Here is a 23,549-nt window from a genome sequence, read left to right on the forward strand (position 1 = left end):
GGCGGGTCAATCAGACCCAAAAATGTATTTTCTCGCCTGGAGGGAATTTATTTAAAAATACATTTTTGGGTCTGATTGACCCACCCCAAGAGAGCGGGAAGGAAAAAAAAACTTCTTCAGCTCAATGTGACCCGGAGGAGAGCGTTTAAAAAACCTGGAGACTCCATCTTGTTAAAGATACAGGGACAAAAAGTTACTCAAGTGAAAGTAAAAGTATGACATGAAAAAATCTACCAAAGTAAAAGTATTAGAGTACCTGCTTAAAATGTTCTTAAAGAGTAAAAAGTAAAAGTATTTTGCAGAGATTTTTAGAACAATTAAAGGATGAAGTGTCGAGATTTTGACCAAGAATTTTGGTGATTTTAAGTGATTCAACTGGTTTCTTAATTTTTCAAGCTGTTTGCTCAAAGTTGGGACAGAAACAAATAAATAAAACACATTTTAAAATTGTAACGGAGTAGAAAGTACAGGTATGTTCTCAAATGTAGTGAAGTAAAAAGTATCCACTGTAAAATGTATTTAAAGGCGCATTGTGAAACTTTTCTGGTGGAGGGTTGTCACCTGCTTGTCATTACTCTGCCTGGAATGTTCCACAGTGTGACATTAAAAACTCTACTTTACATTTCAATCACAGGTTACGCAAAATACCTAAAAACAGACATTGTGAGTGTGAGCGGGGTCGTCTCCACAGATCTGACCTGTAACTTGCTCTGTAGGTTACACCTGTCCCATTTTGGCAACACTCTTGTGGTCAGTGGAGACTAGTTCGAGGGCCGCAGGCTTGACTGCATCAGAGGACCCTGGCGATGACAAGATCGTGACATCATTGTTTTCCAAAAGCTGCAGTTTGTTCGTCCACACAACAACGCAACGCCAGTATTCTCAGTTTTCTCCACTCTGGAACCCGTTCTCAAAAAACTCAGTTTTCACCCACCCAAAACACCGGCTCCGTGTGGACGAAAGACCAAAACAAATACACAACAACAAATTCTCTCTTTTGACCAAAAAACATTGTCGCATGGACGGCCCCTTAATCTCAGGTGGTTTATAATGCAAAATACCTAAAAATATGCATTCTGACTGTGAGCAGGATCACCTCTCCACAGATCTGACCTGTAACTTGCTCTGGTCTCCATGAAGATAGTATACGATAGTATGAAATGCCATACTGTGAAACATTCCAGACAAAAGCATTTGATGGAGCCTCCAGCAGAAAAGTGACAGAAGGTTTAAACTAGGGGTGTGCAAAAATATCGGAATATTGATATATCGTATCATTTAATGTAATGATACAGTATCGATATCATGGGCTACTGTATCGATATTTCACCAAGAGTATTTTTAGGTGTGTTTTACTAAATTATTTTGTTACAGCTACAGTTTTGTTGCTTGTGGAGTGAAAGGAAACTCATTTATGCAACACATTTGATATTTTTACTGTTTTGATGATTAAAATGTTTGTGTTTCATATGAACTTTGCACAAGAAGTGGTTTAACAAAGACTTTGTGTCGCAGTCATGATTTAGCCTTTATTTTTTATTGAACCGTATCGAATCAATTTGAAATGTATCATATCGAATCGAAAGTGCACTGTATCGAGATATGCATCATATCATGGCCTGTGTATCGAGGTATGTATCGTATCAGCAACTTCTTAATGATACCAGCCCTAGTTTAAACTCTAGGGACTGTACAGTGTTGTGATTAATGGGTCGTCTCTTGTGCTTTACCACCCAGACACAGGTAGAACATGCAAACTCAGCCTGTGTGCTCCCGTTTGCTCCTCCAAACCGCTGACACATGCAACGCCCCAAGTGTTGAACAAATGTGTGTGCAGTTTGGCCTGTGTCCCGTCTGACCCCGGAACACCCGCAGTCTAACGCCGAGTGTAACGCGAAGGCTCCTGTGTAGCCGCGGGCCTCGTGAGCTCTGTGGGTGGTCCTGACAGGAAAGAGGCCGCAGTCTGGAGGAGATCACCGATGTTTAAATGAGACGAACATGAGCTGGAAATGTGTGACTTACTGTTGGTGCTGGGAACAGGCCTGTGCTGTCACTCAGAGTTCAGTTAAAGGGCCCAGATTAAACATTTCTCTGGTATGTGCAGTTTCCTCATCACACACACACCTGCAGTTGTGTTTGGTTCCCTTTACATGTTTCACACACACACACACACACACACACACACACACACACACACACAGACACACACACACACAGACACACACACACACACAGACACACAAGGTGAATATAAAACCTGGTCAATTCTCGGGGACCAGGTAATAAAGAGTTACTCAAACATGTGAATGAAACAAAACACAACTCCAGGTGTGTTTTTGAGGAGGGAACAACATTAGAACATGACTTTCACACCGATAGTTTAGTTATTTGGTTTGCACCAGACAATAAAATAGTTAAGACTCCAGTGTGCTACTTTCACACCTGCAAACCAACCAAAATTGGTGAGATTGACATATATCCAAGACTCCTGTGCACAGCGAGTTCGACTGCAGTGGCTCTGGGACGCTGAGACTCTCCTGCTCTCCAGACCTCTTGGAAGCGAGGCAGAGACGAGGGGATAGGGACCGTTCAGACCAGAGGGACCACACCAGAGTTTGGCATTTTGGTGCAGAGTCAAGCGGACCAAGACCACCTCTTTTTTGAGATCTTGGTCTGCTTGGTTTAGTGCAGATCCGAGAGTGATTGAAGCTTTCACACCAATGAAAACAAACTGAACTAAGAGCTTTTGGTTCGAATGGAACATGTGGTGCACCAACTGCTGTCAGTGTGAAAGAACCCTTAAAGCTCACAAGAGACCGTTTTGTGCAATATTGCATCTTTAAAGGGACAGTCTGGGATTTTGGACATAGGACCTCACTTCCTAGTTACCCAGAGTGTTGGAGACGTGTGGAGACACTTTTTGAAATATTCCATCCAGTCCTTGTATTTGCAGAGGTCACTGGTGTTAGACTAGTGCATGTCAATGGTCATAGTTCTGCTGCCACTAAAAACAGTCTTACCCACTCCACAAAACACCCCAAACAAATCTATTATTACACCAGACTGTCCATGTGAATGTCTGTGTTGATAGAATCATGTCTGAAATAAAACTAATCTTGCATCGCATGAATTGTTGCATGTTGAGGGACTATTTTCTCATATATCAGTCCACCGCTGCTGAGCTTTCTATCAGGAAGTACAGCTCACTGCTGCTGCTCAGACAGAAATCCTTCAAATGCAAGGTTGGTTTTACTTTTAAATGATTCTATCAACACAGACATTCACATGGACAGTCTGGTGTAATAATAGATTTGTTTCGGGTGTTTTGTGGAGTGGGTAAGTGGTCGTTCATTCATTTTCAATATAAAACCAAAAATAAGAAAATGAAAAAACAACAGTTTTCTTCATTATTTGTCTCCAAAACCAAAATAAAAAACGGATAATGATTAGTTTTTTCAGTTTTCGATTTTGTGTTTAAATGAAGAATGAAAAAAACAGATAACGGCCGTGTCCCGTTTACGTGATTTCCGTGACTGTGATGCCGGACGTCTGCACCGCATACGGATCCAGTCTGGTCCCGGTCTCAGTCCTGGTCTCAGTCCCGGGCTGGTTCCAGTCTGGTCCCGGACCTGGATCAGTCCTGGTTCCGTCCGTATGCAGTGTAAAAGATCGGCATCACAGTTTAAGTCACGTTATCCGTTTTTTCCATTTTTCATTTAAACACAAAATTGAAACTGAAAAAACTAATCATTATCCGTTTTTTCATTTTGATTTTGGAGACAAATGATAAAAAAAAAACAGCTGTTTTTTTCATTTTCTTATTTTTTGGTTTTATATTGAAAAACATATGAATGAATGATACACGGATTCAGCAGAACTATGACCATTGACATGCACTAGTCTAACACCAGTGACCTCTGCAAATACAAGGACTGGATGGAAGATTTCAAAAAGTGTCTCCACACGTCTCCAACACTCTGGCTCAGGAGGAAATGAGGCCCTATGACCAAAATTCCGAACTGTCCCTTTAAAGGTGCACTGTGAGGGTCTGTCATCTGCTTGTCTCCATGGTGATGTTATTGCTTTGCTTGGGGTGTTCCATAGTACGGCATTAAACAAATATATCTTGTATTTAATCAGTTACGGGCGTTTTTATTTCTCAAAACAACCGCATTGTTACTGTGAGAGGCCCCACTTCTCCACAGATCTGACCTGTAAGTGGCTTGTGGATGTGTACTGCTTCTTTCCATGGAGATAGTTAAATTCAATGTCGTACTGTTGAACATTTCAGGAAAAAAAACATCTCCATGGAGTCAAGCAGGTGGCACTTCTTCGAAAACTTACACAGTGCACCTTTTGATCTTGCAGCCTGGTTTTCCGACCTTCACTGTGACATCACTTGTGTTGTGTGTTTAAAGCCTCACACTTGCGTCTGTATCGAGCTCCTGCAGAAATGTGTGGAATGACCCATTTACCATCAGACTCTGAGCTGAATGCATTCTCCACATGTTTAAAGTCCAGAGCACCTTCTTTGGATCCAGCACTCTGCTTTATAAACGCCCCATCTGTTTTATTTGTTTAATCTGAATATCTCCTTCAGTCAGTGTCCGAGTGTTGACAATGAAGCAGTGCTCTTTGACACGAACTGTAAACACAATTTGAATCATTTGCTTCAGTTTGTTGGGATGGATTAATTGGAGGTGAAAAGCATTCGATCGGCGCCTGTTCAAAGTTGTGTTGACATAGTTTTCTAAGAGGATAATGGCCTCGTTCATTTCAACTGTTTGTTATTCGGTTTTATCATCGTATTTTGGAAACATTCTATTAATAATATGTCATGTAAAATAGATTCTTGTGAGTTTCATGTCATGTTGTAATGTTGTTACCTCCTCAAAAACAGACCTGGAGTTGTTATGTTTCATTCACGTGTTAGATTAAGTCTTTATTATTAGTCTGTTTACATCTCCAAAGCTCAAAATGCTCTGTTCCACCCTGTGATGTCATGAAGCTGTAGGGCTGAAATTATCCAAATGATTCTAATGAAGGTGTGTGGAGTTTAAAAACACAACAGTACGATGATGGACAATTTCATTAAAGAGCCACTAAACACCAAATTCACTTTTTTCTCCTGATTCTCTGTGTAAATGTGTCTAAAATAGAAGTGTGTCTCTATCCCTGGTCTTATTTTGTCTTTTTTGTGCATATTTGTTAAAAATGTGACTTTTGGCTCAAAGTCGTGTCTGGATCGGTCTCTTTAGAATCAACTACGGTCAGAACATTTAAATTTTCAGCTCGATGAGTCAGATGCAGGTTATTACATGACGAGTGCAGACACTGGCGTCTACAGGAGGGACGTGAGGAGCCCCTCTCAGCCCCGCCCCCACCTGGCAACACCATGTCCCGCCGTGTCTGGAGAAAAGGGAAACAGTGTGATCCGAGCACAAATGTCCGCTGTGTTTCAACGCCCGGAGTACACCGGTCGATGCCATGTTGGATTGTTGTGGCTGTTGGTCAGCTGTCAATCATTGCTCCAGAGCCCGCCCCCCACCTGCTCCCCCCAACCCTCCAGAGCCCCCCAAACCCGCTGGGCACTGGTGTGAATGTATAAAACCAAAGCAGATACAGTTCAGTAGAATAAGCCGGCCTAGAAACATCACGATTTTTGAGTCTTCACAAACTCTTTAAATCCATCTTGTTCAGCTCGTGGCTCAACACTGGTGTATTTCTGACCAGTCACAGAGCAGCAGTGTGGTTTGTGCAGAAGCCGGCGCTGAACCAACCAAAACAAACATGGCGGCGCCGACAGAGCGACAGATACTTCAGCCAATTTTAGAGGAAATTGTAAGTTTGGTTTTCAAATTTTAGAATGTGGTGATGTCAGGAGCCAGTTTCCCGTTTATTACATTGTACTTTGTCATGAACAATCCAGAAAGTTTATTCACAAATCTTCCTGTTCTCTTTTCTGTCGGTGACTAAACCCATTAACACGCTGTATTACAACAAACTGTAAACTCTATTATGCTTGATTTATTTCACCTGCCCCCATCTGTGTGAAATATTACTGGCCTGAAGAATGTTGTGTTGTCGTCTGAAACTCTTTGTATTTGTGGAAAGGAAAGAAGTCTGCGTTTTGTCTCAACTGGATTTAACTCAAGTCAGACACTCATCAGTGTGGACAGAGGTTTCTGTAGAGTACCTGTAATCTAGAAATACTGAACCACATTTTTATAATTAGTATTGATATGTCGTTTTACTTAATGTGATGATACAGTATCAATATCGTGGGCTGCTGTATCGATATATCGCCAAGACGTTTTTGGTTTTTTTTATATATATTTGAATTCATTATTTTGAGTCATTTTATTTTGTGATTATTTTGTGATGAGTAAATTGGGTGTTTGTCATATTAACTTTACATCACATCCATGGTTTAGCTTTTGTTTTTTATTGAACCATATCGAATGATTTTAAATATATCGTATCAGATCATATTGAATTAAAAGTGCACTGTATGACTGCAATGCACTGAGATGTATCGTATCATGACCAACATACCGAGATATGTATCGTATTGCGGCATATATACAGAGGTATGTATTGTACTGTGACCTGAATACTAAGATATGTGTCGTGGCCTATATACCGAGATATGTATCAGACTGGCCTTTATACCGAGATATTTATCGTATCGTGGCCTAGACACCGAGATATGTATTGTATTGTGGCCTAGATACCGAGGTTTGTGTCGTATTGTGGCCTGTATACCGAAATATGTATCGTACTGTGGCATATATACCAAGATATGCATTGTGTTGTGGCCTATATACTGACATATGTATCGTATTGTATCGTGGCCTAGACACCGAGCTATTTATGGTACTGCGGCCTTTATACCGAGATATGTATTTTATCATGGCCTATGTATCGTATCTTATCGACAGCTTCATAATGATTTGATGTACAAATCATGTCACACACTGCATTTTGAAATTTAAAATAACATCATAAACGATTTAAATATCAAGTTAAAAAAAACATGTATTGTATGTATTGTATCGTGACCTAGCTACCGAGGTATGTATCATATTGTGGCCTATATACCGACATATGTATTGTATCGTATTGTATCCTGGTCTAGACACCGAGATATTTATCGTACTGTGCCTTTATACCGAGATATGTATTGCATCGTGGCCTATATACCAAGACATGTATCGTACTGTGGCATATATACCAAGGTATGTACTGTATGGTACTGTGGTCTTTATACAGAGATATGTATTGCATCGTGGCCTAGATACCGAGGTATGTATCGTATCATGACCTATGTATCGTATTGTATCGGCACCTTCATAATGATTTGCGATCTGATGTACAAGTCATGTCACACACTGCATTTTGAAATTTAAAATAGCATCATAAAAGATTTAAATATTAAGTTATAAGAACATGTATTGTATGTATTGTATTGTAGCCTATACAGTATAATGAGTGTGTACATACCTCATACCTCATACCCCTGACAAAAGTCTTGTCACTTATCCATTTTGTAGAAACAAAATCTTGTAATCTGACTTTAAATTAATCGATTGGTTTTAGAAATGTCTCATATGAAGCTAAAACCCTCCCAAATTATGCTCAATATACTAAAATAAATTTGCTTCACTGAAGAAAGATTGATCATTTAATGAACACAGAAAGGTCAGATTTTGTCAAGACAAAAGTCTTGTGGTCTTGTCATATGATGCACCCAATCCTAGATTACAGCCTCACCTGTGATCAGTTACTGATCAATCAGTTAGTGTTTGTGTATAAAAAGAACCCAGCAGAACCAGACCTTCACATCAACTGCAACTTGACCTCTGACAACATGCCTAAGATCCACCCTGAGACCAAAGCCTTAATTATCAAGAGGCTGAAGACCAGATCCACTGCTGAGGTGGTGACACCTTCAATGTGTCTCAGCGTCAAGTACAAAGAATAAGAAAAAGATCTGAAATGACTGGAGATGTTTTTGACAAGCCCAGGTCCAGCAGACGCCACAAGACAACTGCTCGGGAGGATCGGTTGTTGATTCAAAAATCCAAGGCCCCTTTTCCACTGCAGCAGACTCCACCAGGCCTGGTCACCTCAAGTCCCTGTGTCAACCACAACAGTTTGTAGAATTCTGTCTGGAAATGGCCTCCATGGTCGAATCAGTGCACAGAAACCAGCACTAAACAAAAGGCAATAAAAAAAACGTTTGGCATTTGCCAAGGCCCACAGCCTGTTAAAAGGATGGACACTGGAAAAGTGGCAGAAAGTGGATTTCTCAGATGAATCCTCGGTTGAATTACATCACAGCCGCCGCAAATATTGCAGGAGACCAACTGGACCCGCATGGATCCAAGATTCACATCATCATGAACATCATTGAGCAGGTCTGGGGTAGAATGAAAGAGGAAGCATGGAAGACAAAACCAAAGAATCTTGATGAACTCTGGGAGGCATGTAAGACGCTTTCTTTACTATTCCTGATGACTTCATCAACAAATTGTATGAATCATTGTTGAACCGCATGGATGCGTCCTTCAAGCTCATGGACGTCATACAAGATATTAAATCTGGATCTCACAGCACCACTACTTCATTCACTGACGTTATGCAACATATTTTTGTATTTGAAGTAAATTATTTGTTCAATTTTCTGTAGGCGACAAAACTTTTGTTTTGCCAAAATCTGACCTTTCTGTGTTCATTAAATGATCAATCTTTCTTCAGTGAAGCAAATTTATTTTAGTATATTGAGCATAATTTGGGAGGGTTTTAGCTTCATATGAGACATTTCTGAAACCAATCGATTAATTTAAAGTCAGGTTATTTTAAGACTTTTGTTTCTACAAAATGGATAAGCCACAAGACTTTTGTCATTGACTGTATTGTATCGTGACCTAGCTACCGAGGTATGTATCGTATTGTATCCTGGCCTAGACACCGAGATATTTATCGTACTGTGGCCGATATACCGAGATATTTATTTTATCATGGCCTGTATACAGAGATATTTATTGTATCCTGGCCTATGTATCATATCTGATGTACAAATCATGTCACACACTGCATTTTGAAATTTAAAATAACATCATAAAAGATTAAAATATAAAAAAAAAAACTGTACAACAAACATTTTGGGTCCTCCTGTTTCATATACAGTCTAAGTATAAAAGTTAGAATGTACTGACCTAGTTATTCTGTTAGACAAGCCTCACGTATTGGTTTTGGAAGGGCATCTGATTCAAACTGTTCCAAACTGATGCATATCACTGAAGGAGCAGGATGACACCAATGGAAAGAACTCCCATAAAAGCCTATCTAAATTTCACATGACCTTTATCCAGCTCTGATCAAGCTTTGTGTGTCATGTATTTTCATCTCTCCGTGGTTTTGTTCGGAGATTTTTCCCATTGACAAATCAGGCCGTGTCCATGTACGGCCTCCCTCCCTCTGCGTCCGTGTCAGCCGGGTGGATAAATAGAGCAATAAAACCTCACATTATCTAATGTCTCGGAGCTTTGATGGTGGTGTTTTTGAAGTGTTTTTCAGTTCGCAGGCGTGTGGAAGTGTACTCTCTGTGGCCTTTTAGCGAATCACTGCAATATTTATTCACGATGACGTAGTGTTGTCACTGTACAACAATTTCTAACTTCATTTCAACACTAAGGAACAGACTTGATACTCAGGATACATACTGATACCACAATGAGAATAAAAAAACCCTTTCTTTAGTCTATCTTTACACAACTCTTCAGAATCTCCTGTGATTTTCCACATTAAATGTGTCCTTATGTCTGTGTAATCCCCCAGTGCTCCAGGTCTAAACCAGGTCTAAACCAGGACTAAACCAGGTCTAAACCAGGTCTAAACCAGGTCTAAACCAGGTCTAAATCAGGATTAAATCAGGACTAAACCAGGACTAAACCAGGACTAAACCAGGTCTAAATCAGGATTAAACCAGGTCTAAACCAGGTCTAAACCAGGTCTAAATCAGGATTAAACCAGGTCTAAACCAGGTCTAAACCAGGTCTAAATCAGGATTAAACCAGGTCTAAACCAGGTCTAAACCAGGTCTAAACCAGGTCTAAACCAGGACTAAACCAGGACTAAACCAGGACTAAACCAGGACTAAACCAGGTCTAAACCAGGACTAAACCAGGACTAAACCAGGTCTAAATCAGGATTAAACCAGGTCTAAACCAGGTCTAAACCAGGACTAAACCAGGACTAAACCAGGTCTAAATCAGGATTAAACCAGGTCTAAACCAGGTCTAAACCAGGTCTAAACCAGGTCTAAACCAGGACTAAACCAGGACTAAACCAGGACTAAACCAGGACTAAACCAGGACTAAACCAGGTCTAAACCAGGTCTAAACCAGGTCTAAACCAGGTCTAAATCAGGATTAAACCAGGTCTAAACCAGGTCTAAACCAGGTCTAAACCAGGTCTAAACCAGGACTAAACCAGGACTAAACCAGGTCTAAACCAAACCAGGTCAAAAGCAGATCAAAACCAGATCTAAACCAGGTCTAAACCAGGACTAAACTAAAGTAGGTCTAAACCAAGTCTAGACTAGGACTAAAGCAGGTGTACCCCAGGTCTAAACCAGGACTAAACCAGGTCCATGGGTGTATATTAGTCTCTTATATTTGTTCTGATCCAGTTCCAGATGGTTCTAAACACATTCAGGAAAGGTTCTGCTCTGTTCTGTCTGTGGGACTTTTTTTAGTATTGAAACCATAGACCGTGAGTGAATGTATATATGAGTGGACAGAGCTAATGTACCGTTTGCCAAATAGGAAGTTCTCCAGCAGGCTCCTCTCTCTGTACCTGCTGCAGTGAGCCTCGACATTTTGGTCTTAAAATGTTTGTATTAACTCACTCTAGATTATCCAGAATTTTAATTTATTTTTTGGCTATTTTGTCCATCAAAACAGTCCTGTTGATAACATAGAGCCTGGCTCCTGTGACCGTGAACATTGCGAGCCTCATTTGAGCGACACTGAACGCTGTGGGTGACGTCACACTCACTTAGTCCACTTTATTTATACATTTATATATCTGTGATCAAAACCCGCGGAAAATGAGGATCTAGTTTTAATACTTGTATTAAATAAATAACATATGTAAATAATCCTAATTATTCACTGCGATGAGTTTATGTAAGCATTTTTCACAACTTTCAGAGACCAGAGCGGGGCTTTGTTGTGACAGTAAAGCTAAAAACTAGTATGCTAATGTGCACTTCCTGATTCTCGGACAATAAAACGCCTTAGAATCAGATGCAGACCGAACACAGGGGACTTATTTTGAGTTTATACAAGATATGTGTACTGGGACGAGACACATTTTGCTCAAATACATGGAAACTTTAACAACCCTGAACTCAATTATCTATTTTTATTCCCATTTTTATTTCAGTTATTTATCTTCTTTAATGTTTTTTTTTTTTTTTTTTCCCCCATAGGTCATTGAGAAGAGGTAGCTCCTTCAGCTTCATCACTCCAGCTGCACAATGGGACCTGAGTCTGGTGAGTGCAACACGACAACACGACAACACGACAACACACAAACATGTACAAGAGCCAAAGTGCACTGTGTTTTCTAACTTAAAGGGTCCATATTTTACTATTTTCTGATCTGATCTAATGTAGTTTCCTCATCACAAACAGATCTGGAGTTGTTTTGTTTCATTCAGACATTTAACACACTGAAAACACTCTGTTCCACCTTGTGATGTCATGTGGTAATACAGGAAGTGCTCCACACCTTCACTAGAATCATTTGGATTATTTCAGACCAGAATTGCTGATTGCTGAGCTGTTCACTTGCAAACCAACGCTTCATGACATCACTATTACGACCCAACCACAGACCACAACATATTTAAAAAGGGACACGGAAGACAAAGTTAAGAATTTGCATTTCTTTTATTGTTTCTTTGAGTTCTGGACGTTGGAACCCCCCCAAAAAAACTTAACTCGTGCCCTCCAAAAAAACAAAACAAAGTGACAAAGGACGGTGCGCTGGCCAGACCAAGCATATGCAGGGTCGTACGCACTGCCAGTGCACTGCTGTCCCTACCTCAACGTCAACACAACCCCAAAACTATCCGTACACAAACAAAACAATGAAAACAGAACATCCAGACTCACCAGGGCAAAACAAAAAACAGCTTGGTTAACAGAAATCTAACAAAACACAGGAGCAGGGGAGCCAGCGAGCACACTCCAGGACATGCGAGCCACAGAGAAGGAGCGCCGGGCTTGAGCATTTAAAGGTTCCTGGTGGAAATGAGGAGCAAAAATCTACAATACATCAAAAAACATAAGAATAACTGACAAACTAGGAAAAATACTACAAAAATAGACAGAAAAAGACAGAGGAAAAACAAAAGGTAACGTAACAATCACAAGGTGGAACAGAGTGTTTTGAGCTTTGGAGATGTAGACAGACTCAAACATGTGTGAATGGAACAAAACACAACAGGTCTGTTTTTGAGGAGGGAACAACCTTCGGCCATTGTTAAAAGCTCACAAGAATACATTTACCGTATTTTCCGCACTATTAGTCGCTCTGGATTATGTGGTGCACTGTCATTGAATGGTCTATTTTTGAACTTTTTTCACAAATAAATGGCGTAGGACTTTAAAGGAAACCCAACAGTGTGATGGGTGAGTGGTTTTGTTTGTTTGTGGTGTTCACGGTGACTCTGGGCTTTGTTCAGTTGTGGCGTGTAGGGAGGGTGCTGTCTGGGACCAACGGATTGTCGGCGTGTTCGCAGTGACTCAGTTGTTCAGTTGTGTCTAGAAGTGGCACATTGCACTCGCTTTTTCAGTTTGTTCCTCCGTTCAGTTCCTTGTCGGTGTGGAGTGATGAGTGTGTCTGTGGGTGTGTTTCTCTGTGCGGTCGCTGTCTGCTCCGTGTGTGTTTGTGTGTTCTGTGGGTGGTGTGGCTTTGTAGTTTACTGAAGTCGTGCTTTGACACCCGAGTGGATTCATGTATGGGGCACTCTGGATTGTGGGGCGCAGTCGTTTTTTGATGGAGTTGGAGGCTTAAGAGTGCGTCTAATAGATCAGAAAATACGGTAGTTTAATAATATAAGTAAATAAGTAAGTAAGTCTTTATTTATATAGTGCTTTTCACAGACATTTTTGTCACAAAGACGCTTTACAGAGCATTACATTCAGCATATATTATTCATTCACTCTGTACGTGGTGATGGTACGCTACTGTTGTAGCCACAGCTGCCCTGGGGCAGACTGACAGAGGTGCAGCTGCCATGCCAATCGGCGTCAACGGTCCCTCCGACCACCACCACCACTAACGCACACACCACTTTCATACTAGGCAATGTGGGTGAAGTGTCTAGCCACTAGCACCAGTGCTCATTTCCACCTGTCGTCTCTGGGCAGGTTCATTCATTGATTGTATTTAACTGACCTTGACTATCGACTGTTCTGGAGACCTGGAGCATGTTTTGTGTTGATGGGGGAAACCAGAGCACCCAGAGGTATATAATATAGGACCAATATAGGACCTTTAAAGCTACCGTATGCCACTTTCTGGAGGTGGTGCGTCACCTGCATGAAAAAGTTAAAGCCATACTTCAGAACATTGTCCATTTTATGTTATACTGAATCATGGCATCAGTGTGAAGCTAACAGTGCACATCCTGGTTTGTACAAACATGTTATAATTCACTCCAGCAGCACACAGCAGTCACATTCTGACCTTAAGGGCTGCTTATATAATATATCTGTTAAAGGGGAGGTGGGTTTACTGTAGGTCTGTTGTTAAAGGGGAGGTGCAGTGCAGTTCTTTTATGTAAACCTGGTTCAGACCTCTGTTCCTGTCAGAGCTGTGCTTGAATCACACAGCTCCACAAACTGTTACAGATTCAAGAGTCTGACCCACTGCCTCTGTGTCCGTCACCTCCACATCCACACACATTTGCTTTTTTTCATGGCCAATGACGATCACGTTAAGAGTCCAGGGGAAACCGATAAACTCTGCCGATATTGTTTGGCCCATATTTTCAGCCGATAATCTTTCTTGTACTATCAAACTAAACTGTAGTATATGGAAGATCATTTGTTTCATCAGATTTAGAATTTTAAATACCACTGAATTTCTCACTTTGAATTTTTTAACTCTGAAAAAAGATGTTTGAATTAATTTTATTCTGAATTTTAGTTGCTGAAATTTGAAGTACTTGTGTGTACTATATTTTAAATTCAAAATAAATAAAAAAAATCACCACAGATATTTTCAAGCCCTCAAATTCAACAGCCAAAATTCAGAATGTAAAATTCGTAGTGAAAAAGAAAGCGAGGAGGACAGAGGCTGTTTCCTATTGGCTGTTCTCATCTGTGGGCGGAGTTTACACTTAAGAAATCAATGAGATGAGATTCCAATGAGGCTAATTCTGACCAATCAGATCGCTTCTCTGCACCTCCTGTTTGTTTCCTGTTGGTTACTGAGTTAGATTGGATCACTTTGGATCGATTGCTTCTGCCTTGGCATCTTGGATCTTTACTGTGATTTTTTTTTTCACTGTGAATTTTACATTCTGAACTCTGACTGTTGAATTTGAGGGCTTGAAAATATCTGTGGTGAATTTTTTTTTCATTTTTATTTTAAAACATAGTACACACACGTAAACGTAAAATTTCAGCAATTAAAATTCCGAATAAAAACAATTCAGACATCTTTTTTCAGAGTAAAGAAATTCAAAGTGAGAAATTCAGTGGTATTTAAAATGCAAAATCTGATGAAACAAATGATCTTCCACAGTAGTATAAACTCTTCACACTATCAATCTGAAACGGCTCACACTGGAACATGGATCTGTAATAAAAACTGGATAAACCCCGCCCCCTCTGTTCTGACTTGAGACAGACTAGTGGACGCTCCAGGTACTGCAGCTCCTGTTTTGCATTTGCATTTTGGGATTTCAAACTGCCCGTGTTCTGACAGGGCATTTTGTAGGATTCTTTTCTATTTTCTCAACATAAACTATTCAATTTTTTAAAATCCTCAAAGCTAAGGTGACCAGAATTTTAAAATCAAAAACTGGGGCACTCTCGGTTTGTGACAGTTTGTAATAATAAAATTGTGAAATGAGTGCGTAAATAAGGAAAACTGTTCTGCACTCGGCCCATTCACAACATACAAGTCAGTACAGACACATTTTCTTTGTGTTTTGGTCATTTTAAAACACATGTTCTGTATTTTACCTAAACAAATGTCAATGTATGTTTCTCTTTACTGTTGGCAGGGATCAGATTGGTTAAAAATGGGGACACCTGGGACATTTCTTATATAAAATTGGTACAAATCACTGGTTTTATATAAATCTGCTTGGACAGGGGACACAGGGCTTAAAACTGGACTGTCCAGGGAAAATAGGGACATCTGGTCACCCTACTCAAAGCATCTAAAAGTGATCTTTGTCAGATTTAACCTCGCCGCTCTAGCTCCACTCTAGCAGCTCTCACTGTGATTGGTCCAAACGCTCCACGCCGTGCACGTTACAGACGTCACACAGGTGGGAGGAGCTCGCCCGGACTGAGGAAGTAAATGCGGAAGAGAAAATTATATTTGGGCCCATGAGCCAAAAAGGAACCTGAAACATCAATAAACAGAAGAATAACTTACAAAAACAAACTAGGCGTTTTGAGCTTTGGAGATGTAGACAGAATAATGATGGGTCTGGTCAAGCAGTAACGGAGGGAAACAGGGGCAGATTTTTGACATTCAAATGTCTCTTATTCAGAAACTAGAGGGACTATTGAAATAAGTAAAGTATCAGAATGTAGGAAAGAGTTACACTCCAACAGGGTCAAGTTAAACCTGTGATATTCTTTCAAGTTGTTGACAAAAAATAAAAAAACTCATGTCAGTAACGGAGGGAATGAAATATGCAGCACTTTTTGGGCAATAAATCCAAACAGTGATAACTCTTGGTTCTCACTTCCATATCCTTAACAAACTGGTTTGAATATTTGCTTCATATAGTTTTCTACCATATGGTACAAGATTAGGTTGAAAAACCTCTTACTTTTTGACTCATGAGATTTTTTATTAAGAAAGGTCATGGTAACGGAGGGAAAAGTAACGGAGGGAAAATTGTGCAAACAAGTAGAAGGTGCAGGATTTTACATCATTTGTCGCTTTTTTCTTCTGAAAACTTTAATATTACTTCAAAATGAAAGGAAACTATTTTTTTTTTTTTAAATCATGTCCCTTCATCAACAGTTCAAAGATGGAATAACACAAGATATGATGAAATACATCCATTTATTGACATGATTTGCAGGTCTTTGAAATTTGGGAAATAATTTTTGTTCCATGTTTCATACATGCTCTGTTTAAAACATATGGAACTTTAGAACCAAAAATGGTACAGAAAAAAGGTCAACAGTTTCATAAACTAGAGTACATATGTATCTGTTCAATACATTTTTATATCAGATGCATTAACTTGAATTTTTGGCCTTGATGTTTACTTCTGCTTGACCAGGCCCTGATACAGAATTACTCAAATGTGTGAATGAAACAAAACACAACTCCAGGTCTGTTTTTGAGGAGAGAACAACCTTCAGCCACTGTTAAAAGTTCACAAGATGAGCTCACAATGACACAGACCACTGAAAACAACATGAAAACAATCTTGGGTTCATCTTCAGATTTTATTACAGTTCTATGCCCTGGAAGAGATCGGAAAACATGGAGTGTCATGACGGTTATTAGAATCTGACTGGTAAAAGTGTCACCACAGCGGAACAAGATGAAAACTAAAATGACCTCAGACATCTTCCTGTCAGTGATTGGCAGATACTTAAATCCAAAGCATCAGGCTGCTGTTTAACTCTGAAACTTCCTGACGTGCAAAAATGAGTTAAGTTAACTGAATTTAAAATGCAGCACAAATGTTATTGGTTTGCAGAATTGTTCTTATTCGGACTGTTTTTGGGGCCATTTCAAAAGCCTTTGCCATCAGCTCATCCGTAACACATCTGGTTGGCACTAACATTTGAGATTCATCTGTTCCAACTTCAACATGGATCTGTTGCAAACCAGTATTTCTCCTGCAAAAACCTGTTTCTCCTTCAACACGAGTCCAATCATGAAATCACTTTAGAAGAATCCTCAGTCTCCAGCCCAGAGCTTTATGCCACATTCCTCCATTCATGTTTATTACTAATACCTGTCGAAGATCGCAATTACCGTTTCAAACCCTGCCAGCTCGTTAAAAAGCACAGGAACTGCTTCGGATTTCTCATAATCGTTAACAATCTTCCTTTTTAGTCTCTCAAACTCCCGGCTTTTGATTGGATCCAGACAAGATGGCGGCCGTTAAAAGCAGACGTTTCCAGCTGCCCGTAACAGAATCCTTCTCTCAAAAATCAAAGTGTTGTTCAAAGGTTTTCAGTCTGTGTCCATGTGATCTCTGAGCTCATCTTGAAGGCCCAGTACAATGCAAAACTGACTCTTTACTGAGATTTAAGGGTCCACTGTGTAACAGTTCAGGTGGAGATATTACTGTTTTGTCTTAATTATTCCACAGTTTGGAAATAAACTTGGTAATCACAGTGGAGACAGGACAATGGTCAGAACTATGGAGAAGTGAGCTCATAAGAATTCATGTTTTTTAAGGTACTGTATTTTCCAGACTATAAGTTGCTCCGGAGTATAAGTCGCACCAGCCAAAAAAAAAACAAAACAAAAAAAAACATATACAAGTCGCACTTTTTGGGGAAATGCATTTTATAAAATCAGACACCATGAACCGACATTTCATCTTGAAAGGCAAGTTCTAGTAATAACAACAGAACATAGAACAACAGACTGAACAGGCGTTAATACAGTATGTTAACGTCACATATGAACAGTTCTTCAGATAATTATAGCAGAAACAACAGAACATAAGTTTCCCAAACTCACAATCTCACTCCAAATCACTAAATCCATTGAATTCTTTGTCCTCTGTGTCACTTCTGTGTGACCTCCAGAGATAAACCATAGATCCATGAGTAAACAGAGCGTCGCTTCCTCTTCTGTGTCGCTGTCGTCAGACTCAGCATCAGTTCCAGTTAGAATTATTCCGGCCTTTCTGAATCCTGACAGGATGGTTTCAGTGTCATTGAAGTTCAGGCTTTGTCGATTCATCCAGTGACTTCCAGGAAAGTTACATGGTGCACCTGCCCGGTTGCTGTGAAGTTGTGTCCTCCATCCCCGCTTTCTGACAGTCCCTCACAAGTTTCTCTCTCAATCCAAACTTTCTCTCTGCTACTTGATTACTGTTTTCGGCTGCAGATTTCACTATTTGCAGCAGAACAACAGCTTTTTCTACAGGAGGCCTGCGCAGTAGAATGTGAAGTGACACTGGTACAGGAGTAATAGATACTGACACACAGGTCTACAGCGCCCTCTCGCGCCTGTCAGTCTAAAAACTTTAATATATAAGTCGCACCGGAGTATAAGTCACAGGAAACACCCAAACCATGAAAAAAGTGTGACTTATAGTCCAAAAAATACGGTATTTATGAGCTATAAAACTCATGGAAGATATATTATTAATTTTTTTTTTATCTCTGACACTTGTCTACTGCTACTGCACTCTTCATCAGAGTCACGTGATGTTGCTGTGGCGTTGCTCAGCTAATTTAAACAAGTTTTGGCCCTGTCTTCCTACCGGAGGAGGCAGGACGACAGCGCCACCTGCAGTCCCACTTCCTCAGGACAGAATCCCAGGTGAGTGAGAGGGAAAAAGCCCCTCGTCCCAGTTTTTTGTTTCGTGGCCACGTTTCCGTATTTCGATTCAGGATACTGTCCTGAGGAAATGGGCGCTGTCATCCTGACTCCACCGGTAGGAAGACGGCGCCAAAACCTGTTTAAATTAGCTGAGCAACATGTCACAGCAACATCACGAGACTCTGAGGAAGAGTGCAGGAGCAGAACAAACTGTCAGGTCTGAAAACAAACTCTTGGTCTGAAAAAAAGAACCTAATAGGATCTTCTGTCTTAGATGTTCCACAATGCACCTTCAAGTCATGTTCTAATGTTGTTCCCTCCTCAAAAGCAGAGCTGGAGTTGTGTTTTGTTTCATTCACATGTTTGAGTAACTCTTTATTATTAGTCTGTCAACATCTCCGAAGCTCAAAATGCTCTGTTCCACCTTGTGAGGTCATGGGGCACTAGTTTTCAAGTTAAAGGTGCACTGTGTAACTTTTCTGGAGGGAGTCCGCAACCTGTTTGTCTCCATGGAGATGTTAATTCTTTGGTTTAAATTGTCAGTAGTGTCTCATTAAGCAAATCCATTGTGTATTTATTCAACTACAGATGTTTAAGTGCTCAAAAATAGCTTAAAAAACTATTGTAATTTGGTCTGTAAGTTTCCATGGAGATTCTTCAGTTTATAGCCACACTGTGGAACATTCTAGACACATGCCCGTGGAGACAAGCAGGTGATGGACCCTTCACCAAACAAGTTAAACAGTGCACCTTTAACAGCTCCTTTTAACTTTTGTTCAGTGGAGCAGTGGCCCTCAACCTTTTTTTGCACCACAGACGGTTTAATGTCAGACAAGATTTTCACGTAACAACCTTTAAGGTGTGGCGGATAAAAACGACAAAATAAAATGACACGACCAACACAAAAACAGTGGTATTTTGTGTATATAATAATAAACGTTTCTGAAGACGTCTTTTTTTTTTTTTTTTTTTACAAATTTTGCAACTTATTGCAAATAATATTGCTTATACAATATTAGCATTAATATATCACATGACCGAGACAAACATCTGGACATGAATCAAGAGTCAAGACTGAGTCATAGACGGATGTAACAGAGAATTCCGTAATTTTTCAAAATAAAACATTGTTCAGACTCGGATAATAAATAAAACTGAAATAAGGCAAGTTATTTATTCTTTTTGTGTGTTTCTTTCCTGGCCTGCGGGTTGCAGACCTCTGCAGTAGAGATTGGCAATTCCGCGGCTGAAATGATCCAAATAATTCAAGTGGAGGTGTGTGGAGTTTAAAAACACAGTGGAGCAATTCCTGTATTACCGCTAGCCATCGTATTTCCATTTGAGAGAAGAACTCAGTCTAAATGTGCAGGTTTGTGTGTTAAACATGTGTGAATGAAACAAAACACAAGTCCAGGTGTGTTTGTGAGGAGGAAACTACATTAGAACACAGAGAAGAGAAGAACGCAGGCCCTTTAAACATGTGCACGCGATTAAACTGCCGTCTTCTGGTCCTCTCTCTTATCGGACGTTTTATAGAAATCTCCTGAGTGGTTTGAGGGTTTTATCTCAAACTGTTGCCAGGTTTTGATGTGTGAAGGTGGTGCCAAACGCTGTGAACAGTCTGAGCGAAGGTTTGTTTTGAGCTGTGAGCTTTTAATGTCTTGGCAGAAGCGGCGGGTGGAGGATGGAGTATGTGAGTGAACATATAGGAGAATTAGACAAGTTGAAATGACTAACGGGGCAGAACATCTGAAATAGTGCACATTAAATACCCTTTAATATGGATGGGACAGGATCTTGTAAGGTAAAAAAGTGAGTTAAAAGAAAATTGAAAATGAAAAAATGTGAAGCCAATTTGTCAACTGAGCTGCACCAGGAGTGTTCTCAAAATGCTGTGTTCCACCTCATGATGTCATGTTTTACCTTCGTGTTCAGCAGACATTGGCAAATATGTTTTCAGTTTGAAAGAAGAACTCAGCCTAAATGTTCAGGGTTTGTGTGTTCAACATGTGTGAATGAAACAAAACACAAGTCCAGGTCTGTTTGTGATGAGGAAAATATATTAGAACAGAGATCAGAGAACACTTTAATATGGGCCCAGTTGAGAGAAATCAGATTCACAGACATCTTCCCTCTGCGTGTTTTTCACAAATAGTCTGGATCAAATCGTCTGAAGTGCATCTGTCTGCTTCACCATGTTTGTTTTGGTTCATTTGGGTGCTTACATTTGGCCCCACCCACACCACAATTAGGGGTGTGCAAAAATATTGATATAACAACTAGGGATGGGAATTCGATGAAAGTTTCTTAATCGATCGTCGGAAGAATTAACGATCATTAACATTTTTATATTAAAATGATCATTATTATTACTATCTGCGCTACTAATCTGCATAAATAAATTAAACTTTACGACATATAAACCGTAACGACTCTAGAGCCACATCAGCTGTTTGACATTAGAATGTGTTTAATTCAGTTTTGTTCAAATCTCACAGAAACGAAACTTAAAACCGCATCGCTAATTTGTATAAACTAAGCGAAGATAAAACTCCAGCTCTTGTGTCGCTGATGTGGTTCAACTTCTGTCGGATTAAAAGACACGACTCAGATGAATACAGGTCAGTGTGACCAGATTTGTGTTTGTCAAAACCAGGACAGCGTACGGGGGGAGGGGGGCGGGGCCTCGTCATCCACATTGAGCGACTCTCACCTGGCAAAACTTTTTTCCACTGGACACCAAAACATATGTGCTGCTTTATACACTGTGCACATGGACTCACACTTGTCCCAAATGCAACGGAAAGTGTGGAATTTCTTGTACAAATCATCGTTAAATCCACATTTGTGCTTCGGTTCGTTACAGACTGACCCACTGTTTGTGTCTCGCTCCTTCTGATGCACAGACACATGTACACACCTGTTTGGTCATGATACACACAGAAACATACATTCAGTTTGTTGATTAAAATTAACATAATCGATGAAATTCTTAATGATCAATTATCGATTAATCGACTAATCATGCCCATCCCTAATAACAATATATCATATCATTTAATGTGATGACACAGTATCGATATCGTGGGCTGCTGTCTCTATATATCAAGAGTATTTTGTGGTGTATTTTACAAAATTATTTTGTTACAGCTACAGTTTTGTTGTTTGTTCAGAGGAAGGAAACTCGTTTATGTGACACATTTGACATTTTCACTGAGGATTAAAATGGGCGTGTTTCATATGAGAAGAAGTGTTTAAACAGACTTTTAGTATCACAGCCACGTTTTAGCCTTTATTTTTTACTGAACTGTATCAAATCGATTTAAAATATTTCGTATTGAATCAAAAGCTCATTATATCAAGGTTTGTATCGTATTGTGGCCTATGTATCGAGGTTTGTATCGTATCTGCAACTTCTTAACGATACCAGCCCTAAACACAGTGCTGCCCTGTGATTGGTCTGAACCACTGTTGATGTCTGTTGTTTTGAGTGCAACACACCCTATTTGTATATATAAAGTACTAACCCGCTAGCCGCCACGTTCCAAATAGGAAGTGAGCATGGCACACATCCGGCTCCATCGACTCTGGTTCCAAAACTGTGGCCCCTCTCTCTGTACCTGCTGCTGTGAGCCTCGTCATTTCACTCTTAAAGTGTTTGTATTAACCTACTCTACATGATCCTGGGGTTATTATTTCACTCTTTTGTCTGTAAATCAGCTGCCAGCTTCTGTAAGTTTCATTTGACTGGAGCCAAACGTTGTGGGTGACGTCACACTCACTGACAGTACTTTCAGACTATAAGGCGCAGTATGAATAATGTTGAATTGTCTCGTTTATTTTCATACATAAGTGCACTGGATTATAAGGAGCATTAAAAGAAACAAAACAAACTTTATTCAACTCATTCACAAAAACTCTCAACACTGTTCAGTTGTAACACATAAAATACAAAACAATACACTCACTTTTTCAGTTCAGTTTTCCTCTTCCACAAATCCATCAAATTCTTCATCTTCAGTTTATAATAGTTAATCAGTAAACAGTCTGGTGATTTCGGTGTGGAGCCTGGATCCTTCTGGTCATTATTCGAGTCAGTCTCATCGCTGTTACTTCGCTGTTCAGTGATTTGGACCTTCGTGAAGCTCAGACAGCATTTGAGACTGATCCTTCGCCCAGGCGTCCACGATCCGTCGGCAGATCGTGGTGTAACTCGCTCGGTGTCGCCTCCTTGTTTTGGTGAATGTGGATTACTCTGTGAGGCTCCTGACTACAGCAGTGCTCCGGCAATCCATCATGAGGTGTGGCTTCGTAGTTTACCAAAGTCGTACTAAAACAGTTTGACAGATTTTTGAGCGCCCTATACCACATAAAATCATTTCGAGATCAGTAAACTCAACCAAAATTAATTAGTGATGGGCCAATGGAGCCTCGTGAAGCATCGACACCTCAGTCGCAATATTATCTCAAATGGTTCGACGTGTCTGAGGCCATGGAGAAACACTGACCTCTAGTGGACAAATTTAACCATTGCAAACCAGCACACAACCCACAATACAATAATACAATAATAATGACGATTTAAGATAATATGTAAAGAGCGGAACATTCGCTGAGCCAATGAAACGCTTCGAAACGCTGAAGCGATTGACAGGCAGAGCAAAGCAGTAGGGGGAGGGAGCGACACTTTGGTCACGTGAGCGGCTGCTGCGAGACGAGCTCTGGGGCAGTACTTCAGAGCAATTTGTTTCAGAAAG

General features: G+C 40.1%; 1 protein-coding gene across 1 annotated transcript in view; it reads left to right on the forward strand.

The window, feature by feature from the left end:
• Positions 1-23,549, forward strand: part of net1 (neuroepithelial cell transforming 1) — a 118,545-nt gene that overhangs the window by 13,658 nt on the left and 81,338 nt on the right. The window contains exon 2 of the mRNA XM_020923656.2: positions 11,501-11,564. The gene's annotated coding sequence lies outside the window, so the exon portion shown is untranslated. The remainder of the gene's footprint in view (positions 1-11,500; positions 11,565-23,549) is intronic.

This window comes from Boleophthalmus pectinirostris, unplaced genomic scaffold (assembly GCF_026225935.1).
Source record: "Boleophthalmus pectinirostris isolate CB_2022bp ecotype Guang Dong unplaced genomic scaffold, ASM2622593v1 HiC_scaffold_18, whole genome shotgun sequence".
Taxonomy (NCBI): Eukaryota; Metazoa; Chordata; class Actinopteri; order Gobiiformes; family Gobiidae; genus Boleophthalmus; species Boleophthalmus pectinirostris.